Here is a 9,483-nt window from a genome sequence, read left to right as displayed (position 1 = left end):
AAAAAACGTCGGCTACGCGCCCCGGAAGACGGCAGCGCTCGCTCCGAGTTTTTCAGCACGTCAGGGAGAGTCGATTCTGCCTGGAGAAACAAGGGCGTCATCGGGAAGTTGGAGCAGTATCAAGACGCCTGGATCCGACAGAACCGTCCGACAGCGAGGCATAAACGGGTCACGATATCCGCTGTTAACGTCTTTACGAAGAGGCAATGGAAAGGCGTGCAAGGAGTTTTCAGCATGGTAAGTTTACATTTCTCTGGAATGTTTAACTTGGTTATTGTTCTCAAGTAAAAAAAAATTACCTCGTGTGATGTGCTGCATCTAAAGAGTATGTTCGATTCAATCTGAAATTACGGTCACTATTTTTAAGCCCTACGTAGAATACAAGGGCGAACCCAACCTCTGGTGGCGACAGGACCCCGCTCAGCTGACTCAACTGGACACGACCGGCTTACCGGACGTCGTGCCTCTACAAACCGTAGACAACGACTTCTGTACGGCTGTACAGAAATGGCTTCCCGCGGGATCTTGTGGCGGCTACGACGGCAAACCCGTCATACTGGTAGACTGGGACCCGTTCACGCTATGCCCCACCAATCTAAAGCGTCTACAGGCACAGAATACCATCTACATGTTGAACCACAAGGGAGCAGCAAGTCTCAGTCTTTCCAACACGTATCCAACCGCTGCAGTGAGGATGATGTCCGTCACAATCTACGCTATGGACGACTTGACCGTCCAAAAACACCTACTGAAACACCTGGAGGACGTAAGCCGTAGCTACACTGAAAACAAAGACATACAACTGAGTGTGTTTGTTGGTCTTGCTGAACTGGAGGATACAATCCACCAGTTTTGTAGGGATACTTTGCAGATGGAAAATCTGCTGGATAGGAAGAGTGAAGTTGTCATGTATGAAGGTGACATATTATCCAGCAACCTGTGAGATAAGAACTTAAGGCTGTGTGGATTCAATCGTACGATTGACATCCTCTGAGAACCCAAAAATTATGCGAGCGTGGGAAAAAAAAAACGTTTTGATTTTATTGTGACCAGGAATGGTGAACAAATTACATAACACATAGAGCACGATATACCACCCAATGTATTCGATATTCTTCATTTTTATTCTTTAACATCTTTGACGTTGAAATTGGCATTACACGATATTAGCATTCGTTTGACGCTATTTGTGTGCAACATATGGCGCAAATTTGCTCCTTTTGTAACTGCTTTGCATTCTTCAAGCAGAGGCTGGGTCACGGAGATAGTCACGAGTGGTAGGGATTTTTCCTAGCTCGCTTCCCCCAAGAGAGCCAGTAAAAACCCCAACCACTACGATCTCCGTGACCCAACCTCTGCTTGGAGAATAGCTACTTTGTGTTGTTCAAAAGTTTCTTTAAACGTTCAAAACTTGATGAGCGCTCGGAAGCAATCCGTATGATAGAATGAACATGACATAAACAGCAGCTATGTCCGCCCATCATACCTATTATGACGCACAGTTGAACAGTGAATTAAACAGAAGGAAAACAATGTTTAGTTAACTCAGCAATCTCTGGCATGCAGGCTTCATCAGTATGACTGACCCATGCTTTCATACGCGTGATCTAGTTTCAGATTTGAGTTAATCATGTGTTTTCTATGAGAACTGTAAATGTGTATTGTATGTGTTGTCACTAGGGCTGGGTACCGGTACAGAAAATTCAGGTCCAGGTCCGGTTCAGGTCCAAAGGATCAGGTCCAGGTCCGGACCTGAACCTGGACCTGATTCAGTATGACTTGTACCAATGGTCCATTTCACTACAAAGAAATCTGTTTGGTGGAGTATTAGACATAACACTGGCGTTTTAAAATACTACAACGCTAACTGCACCTGTACGATTGACTGTAAACATTGGTAGAAATTACTATAAACTCTACTCTTCTTCACTCTTGTCATTTTCTTCCCACTGCAAGCGCCAAAACGTATGAATGCCTGATAAAATAATATGTTAATTTTCTAATCGGTCCAACATCCGGTCCACCTAATTTTTTCAGGTCCGGTTTTTCTGGACCGGTCCAATAAGAAAAACCGGTTTTGTACCGGTACGCTGTACCGATACCCAGCCCTAGTTGTCACCCAATATCAGCGACGCTGCCTGGGTTGTTTGCCGTGTATTGCGTTTTCTGCAATCTCGATAAATAAATAAATAAATCTCTGCATCCTTCATCAGAATGACTGACCCATGATTTCATACACGTGATCTACTTGATACGTGATATCTTTCGTAGGGAGTCGTTGTGCACGTGTTTTGCAAGTGTTGTGCACTTGTTCGGGTCGTGATAGCCTCACCCTGTTCCCAGAAAGATGGACATGTAATAAGCTTGCTGTGGGACAACATGATGATGTAAACATGCAATCATGTATCTCGCTTTTTAGAAATGATTATATAAGATGATATTTACCCTCAACTCTGCAAGTATCTTGAAGCAAGATTAGTTTTTCATGTGATAAACAAGTAGATAAAAAGTAACCAAAAGTCATTGTATGATACAGGTTACGACCTAGGTTACTTTCTACAATTTCTTTCGAGACTGTTCTTCAAAACACATGTTATTTGTTGTAACACACAAGTTACATGTATTGTATCTCATTTGAGATTTTTTTATTTTAGTGGTTGGTCCTGAGACATTTGCATTGATATGATATTTATCATTCCCGTTTGATAAGTTCGCTCCGTGAACGATGTCCACTTTTATCCATTTAGTCAGACGGTTCATGCTCAAGACTGCCGATCAGGCGTAAAACCATACAATCCGCCTCCCTAAAATATCTTCGTCTTCTCAATGAGCTACACTTATAAATGTTTAAAACCCGTCTTATTTCTACACCCAGACACTGAGATCGGGGATATGAAGAGAACTCCAGACTCTCTTTGAAGGAATTATGTGTCAAATGATTATTTCGTCTGGACACGCAGTTGTGCACGTGTTCTGAGCGTGATCGGGACGTGATAGTCTCGCCTGAACCAAGAGGATGCACGTGTAATAGAAAATAGGTCACCTCGGTGCAATGCAACGTGTTAATGTAATTATTTGACAATTACTTATCTAGTTTTTGTCTTTTATATTTATATGATGAGTACCCTCAAATTTACAAGTTATCTTAGACCAAGCTTAGTTTTTCACGTCTGAGACAAGGAAAGTCAAACAAAAATGTTTTTCTTGCTGATATCTGCAATCAATGTCTCTACAATTTCTTCTTGGACCGTTCTTTTAAACAAGTGTTACCGAATAAAGCATAATGGCCGAAACACGTGCCAATCACCCAGTAGCATGTAATTAAAAAAAGGGCACCAATTTTGTTTCCAATTTGTTTACAGTAAATCTAGGACAATCAGAAACTGTTTCGTAAAAGCAAGGAAATTGTATAATGTCTTGAATAAAAACATTACATCGTTTTAACTGACCAATGACGGCCGGGGATAGATCTTTGCTGCCTTTAAATGCATCATAATATATCTATTAGAGCAGCTACTGTTTCCTTCAGACAGACGTCAACAGTAACTCACACTGGAAAGCTGAGAAGGAGAGTCTGCACCGACGTAAAGCAATCGGGAGGTAATGATTGCACATTCTGACATGTAGTGTCACACTTAAAGCTTCATAAACTAGAATCAAATATCTTCACCGTGATGTAATACAGTAACTTGAATATCACAAAGCAAATGAATTATTATTTTTGTTTTTTGTTTGTGCCTTAATTTATTCTCGAAAATGCTCCAATCTACTCTCCAAGCAGAGGTTAGGCTCCGGCTGTTTTTTAGTCGTTTTCATCGGGCTTTCTATTTTGTCATTTTTCTTGAAGTACGCCAGCCAAAGGTTTTGACACAGCAAGATATTTAAAAAAATAGAAAGCCCGATAAAAACGACTAAAAAAACGTTAAAAAACAGCCGGAGCCTAACCTCTGCTTGGAGAGTACTCCAATCGGCCATCGGAGCCGCTTTTGATGATAAGTCGTTTTACGTAGACTTTGAATTGGTCATTAAAAAAGGACATTTTGTACAATATACTTCTATGCATGGTAGATTAGATTTTACTGAGAGTGGTTTGTTTATTCAAATCTTCATTTATCTGTTCTATATTTATGTTGTGATAGGGAGACTTTGACTGCCGAATATACTCATACAGCGATACAAAATGGAATCCGCCACTTGCCTTTTCATTCTCTTAACTCTGCTGACCACCACTGTTGGGAAGACCGTTCATTATACCGGCCGTAACTTGACGCAGGTCCCGATAGACGCCATTACACCAGACGTCTATTCTGTCAAGCTGTCAAACAACAAAATATCTCACCTCGATTCCTTTAACTCAACTCCGTACATACGCTATCTGTTTATCGACAACAATCGGGTAAAAAACTTATTCCCACAAACCTTCCAACGTCTGAATGAGCTTCGTATTCTGGATCTGGATAGAAACTACATCGTTTTCCTTCGTGACTTCATCTTTGCCGACCTCGCCGAGCTTTTGGATCTGTTCCTCTCCAACAACCTGATTTCTGCTGTATCGGAACGCGCGTTCCACGGTCTGGCAAGTCTGGAGTTCCTGGAACTTTCCGGGAATCGACTTTTATCGGTCCCCATGCAGGCAATCAAGCTGATTCCGAGTAAACAACTCTCGTTAGTGTCACTCATGGTCAATAACATCAGTCAAATACCCCCAGATCTAAAGTTACCACACCCGTCCGCCTCTTATCTATTACAGGGGAACCCATTGCGCTGTCCTGATACACAGGTTAGCCATGATGACGAGTTTAACATTGATAATATGGAAAAATGGCCACAAACAACGCCTTACAGTATCAACACTGAACATAACCGCACTTTTGTCGAAAAGATTTTCCTCCTAGAACGACGGTACCAAAACGTTGGTGTTGTTCCCACCACCTTGTACGTACCTGAGCACACTTCGTTTGATCTACCTCCGTTGGGGAACCCCCAGCTTATTGATTCATTCTTCTGGAACACCCCGACAGGACGCCACTTGATCAAACCTGCCACCAAACCGTTCGCGGTTGAAGACTTTACCGCGGAAGACTCGGGCATGTACACAGGTGAAGTCTCTGGTGTAGGCTGGGAATCAGGAAGAAAGTTTTATTCTGATCTGCTGCTGTGCCTCCTCCACAAACCAAAGGAGACACAGGAACAAAACACCACAATGTCCCTATCCGATGACTTCTTACCACAGAGTAGAAACAAAACCGACAATTCAACTTGTTTAAGTTCTACCAATCGATCCTGTTGTAGCAACTGGCTAGTTTTCAAGCCTTCTTTTCATAAGAAATTCTGCGTTGATAGAAACACTAACTCACAAGAAAAACATGTCGTCTTGGTCATGGTTTTAAATCTGTTCGGTCTTGTAAGTCTTATGGTTATCTCTCTTTCCGCGTTATCTTATTGGAGAAATCGACGAGCGAGACAAGACCACATTAGCACCACCATTACAACATTGAACTTTGGAGTGCAAGCCATGGCCGTCTGTATTCCCCATCACAGCCTGCTCATGGTGACAGATCAGTCAAGAGAAGGAGAATCGAACCAAAACGCCTTCCCTCTTAAACGTTTGAGGCCGACACAAGCCCATTGGTCGACGATGACAATGGGAGCCACACAATATAGTTTCCATTGCGTGGCAGAGGCGCGCCAGGCGGACACGGACGGTACTACAGAGGCTCAGGTCCATCACTATGACAACGATGACGCGTCAGATGCAGACGAGGAGGCACAATATCACCAATACGCTTCCGCCGCGCCGCCCCCTCTACCAGTCTACGAGGATACTGCATCCAAAGAGCTAGTAGAAGAAGAATCTGAGCAGCTTGCTGTTGACGTAGGCAATGCCGAAACTGGTGAGGAAGAAATGCCTTACGGAGTAGCCGCAGCAAATTCACTGTACCAACGGGACACGGCTCCAATCCGTAGCGGTCTCACAAGTGTGCATGAATGCCACGCCTCTGCAAATTACTGTGCGATAGAAGGAAACCGTATAGAAGAAAGTTTTCCTGCCGTAGTTGAGGCATGCGAACTTTATCACCATGATACGACTGAAAACCGTAGAGCATGCACAGGTGAGCATGCATGCAGCGCCTCTGCAAACTACTAGTACTGTGCCGTAGAAGGGAACAGGGTGGAAGAAAGCTAGGTTTCATGTTGTAGCAGAGGCAAACGTACTTTATCACCAAGATGCGGCTGCAACTTGTAGTACTCTTACAAGAGAGCACGCAGCTAGAAACACTGCATATGGCAGTGCGGCAGATTTGGACCAAACAGAAACAGACATGACTGATCATGACTTGTGTGTCCAGCAAACTGACGACACTGCCATCATCACACGTGATGTCACAACTACGTCAAATTAGGTTTCTTTGGAAGGTTTTTGCAAGCTGTACGGAATGGTGCGGCAACTGTCGAGTAGCTGCATGAACTATCAAAGAGTCGAACTTTGGAGTAACGTCATCCCCACGTAATTAAGTTTACGCCTAAACGCTTAAACAACGCATAGAGTTAGGTGTGATATACGTGTATTCTTAGCACTTTATTCAGCACCATGGTTCTAGTATCTGCCATCTGAGTTAAGTCATTCACATTGTCGACAAACCTAAACACACCATTTTTAATGATCCTGGGTGCTGTGATGAATATGATGTTAGTTTTGTTCATTTGAAAAAAAAAGTAATAAATGCTCTCAAAGTTAATCTTTGTTGTCTGTATTCCTGGTCCTTTAACTGAAGTGTTTTTAGTTGATTACACAGTTGCATTTTCTTTTTATTTTCACATCCAGTATACTTTTACTAATGAAAGAAATCGCCATATAGATGGCAACATGCCGTGATGTATTTTGGTGACATCAAATGTCCATATTTTTATCATATCTTCCGCAAGCAAACATCTCGCCTGCGGTGTCATCATTTGTCAGTTATATAACAGTGCGATGTTTTCCCCAAGGACTTTATGCAACAGTCTTGCTTTTTCGAAAGAGTTTCATCTAAATTGTCTGCTGACAAATTGGAAACAAAATTGGCGCCTTTTTAATTACATGGAACTGGGTGATTGGCACGTGTTTCGACCATTATACTGTATTCAGTAACACGTGTTTTTAAGGACGGTCCCAGAAGAAATTGTAGAGACCGTGTTTGAAGCTATCAGTCTCATCACCTCACCTAGTCCCATCCTCATCAGGAGGGTCGGGGACCATGGTTGCCTTCTAGGGCTGACATGACAGTTGATTCTCCCCATTGGCACACAGCATAAGAAGCCCTGAAATAAGACATTGTAAAAATACTTACCTTTATTTCAATCTCAAAAATTCTTCTCCACCAGAAAGTCACATGGGTATACTAGCTAAACATGGAAAGAAAACAGAGGGTCAACCACCTCAAACTCTCGGCACAGCTGATTCAAGTAAACAAACCTCACCTTTGACCCAGTTTCACTCCTGTAGCCATCCGCTGGACCCAACAACTCAGATCTATCACTACGCCATCAAAACTGGTCAACTGAAGAAATTTTGACCAAAATATGAAAGATCAGACCCTAGTTGTCACTTCTAGCAAAAAAAATTTAAGGTTGGGCACAATTTCCAAAGAAAAGAAGGATTTTCAAAGGTTTTGCTCCCTACCACGCAACTCAACTGTGACGTCAGCCCTCTTGCACAAGTCTCCTCCATCCATCCCTGTTCTTAGCCTTAGCAGCTATCAGTAAGAAACCATTTTATTTGACTTTCCTTGTCTCTGACGTGAAAAACTAAGGTAGGTCTAAGATAACATGTAACTTGAGGGTACATATCATCATCAAAGATAAAGACAAAAACTAGATAGTTACTGCATATTTACATTAACACGTTGCATTGCATCTAGGTGACCTATTATTTATTACACGTGCCTCCTTCTGGTTGCAGGGCAAGGCTATCACGTCCCGATCACGCTCACAACACGTGCACAACACGTGCACAACTGCGTGTCCGCCTTAAATTATGCATTATTTGACACAGAAATTCCTCAATCAGAGTATGGTTTCTGTTTATGTCCCTGATCTCAGTGTCTGGGTGTAGAAATAGGTCGAGTTTCAAACATATATAGTTGTAGTTCATTGGGAGGACGAAGATATATTTTAGGGAGACAAATGCTATAGTTTTACACCTGGTCGGCAATCTTCAGCTCATTGGGAGGACGAACATATTCTAGGGAGACAGATTGTATAATGAATGAATGAAAGACCTCTTTGTACATTCATGCCTCGACGGGCTAGGTACAGGTCACTGATAACAGACATAACAGACATATGCAGGGACAACAAGATACAATTTAACTAATTGAAGGTACTAAGCTAACAGGATGGTCGACATCTTCTCGTTTCTTTGTACAGGTGTAGATATACGAACAAATAATGTTTAATATACAGGGTTTATCTAGGCGCATCAAAAATAGAAAATTATCCGTTACATTAAGATGTTCAAAATATGAAAACTCTTTTCTGATATATTCATAAAGCACAACCCGTTCCTTATGGTACAATTTACAGTGTAAAATAAAATGCTGTTCATTTCATGCTGTGCCTTCGAATTCCAGTTTCGATATGTAACTTGTATTACACCTTATCGGCAGTCTCCAGCTTGAACCGTCTGAATAGATAGAAACATAAGATTTCATAATAATATCTTTTACGGAGTGAACTCATCAAATTTGAAAAAAAAATGACTATCATCTCGATGCAATAGTCTCAGTACCAAACCACTAAAGTCAGGCAAGTCACAAATAAGGTAAGATACTTTACTTTATTCATGATGTTATTCAATTGAAACAAAATAGAAACACACAATACTTCAAATTGCCCATATACGAAGAGAAAACGTAATTCAACAAAATGCCAAACCTATAGCTACCGAACGATACAAGTTTATCGCATCTAACTCTGGGCATTATTCAAAGTTTATAAATTATGTGAGGATGTCCTTGGTCACAAGAGCACTCTTTCACAGTTTATTCATTTACTTGACAGTCGACCAACTACTAAAATCAAGCAAATCTCAAATAAGATACAATACTTATTTCTTTATCAAGTAATCATGTAATAAATTTGACATTAAAATCATATACAATACTTCTAAATACCCGTCTGCGAAGAAAGAGAACGCAATACAACATATTCCATTTTACAGTGCTGAACCGAATGAACAATAGAGGCATTCCACATCTTACTCATTAGGCATTGTTTAAGTTTATGTGAAGATATCCTTGGTTCTTACACGTTTCACTCTTTGACATACAGTTTATTCATTTACTCGACAGTTGCCGCTCCACTTCCGTACAGAATGCCGAAATCTTCCTCAGACTCATGGTTTAACGTGGTTGTGACGTCACGTGTGATGGCAGTTTGCTGGATATACATGTCAGTGATGACTGTTTCCGTTTGGATCGGATCTGCCGCACTGCCATATGA

General features: G+C 41.6%; 1 protein-coding gene across 1 annotated transcript in view; it reads left to right on the top strand.

Annotated features, from left to right (window-relative positions):
- Nucleotides 1–9,483, top strand: part of LOC118404793 (histidine N-acetyltransferase-like) — a 38,133-nt gene that overhangs the window by 772 nt on the left and 27,878 nt on the right. The window lies entirely within an intron of this gene.

Source organism: Branchiostoma floridae, chromosome 17 (genome assembly GCF_000003815.2).
Source record: "Branchiostoma floridae strain S238N-H82 chromosome 17, Bfl_VNyyK, whole genome shotgun sequence".
Classification (NCBI taxonomy): domain Eukaryota; kingdom Metazoa; phylum Chordata; class Leptocardii; order Amphioxiformes; family Branchiostomatidae; genus Branchiostoma; species Branchiostoma floridae.
Note: the sequence above shows the minus strand (reverse complement) of the source record. Positions and strands in the feature narration are given on the sequence as shown.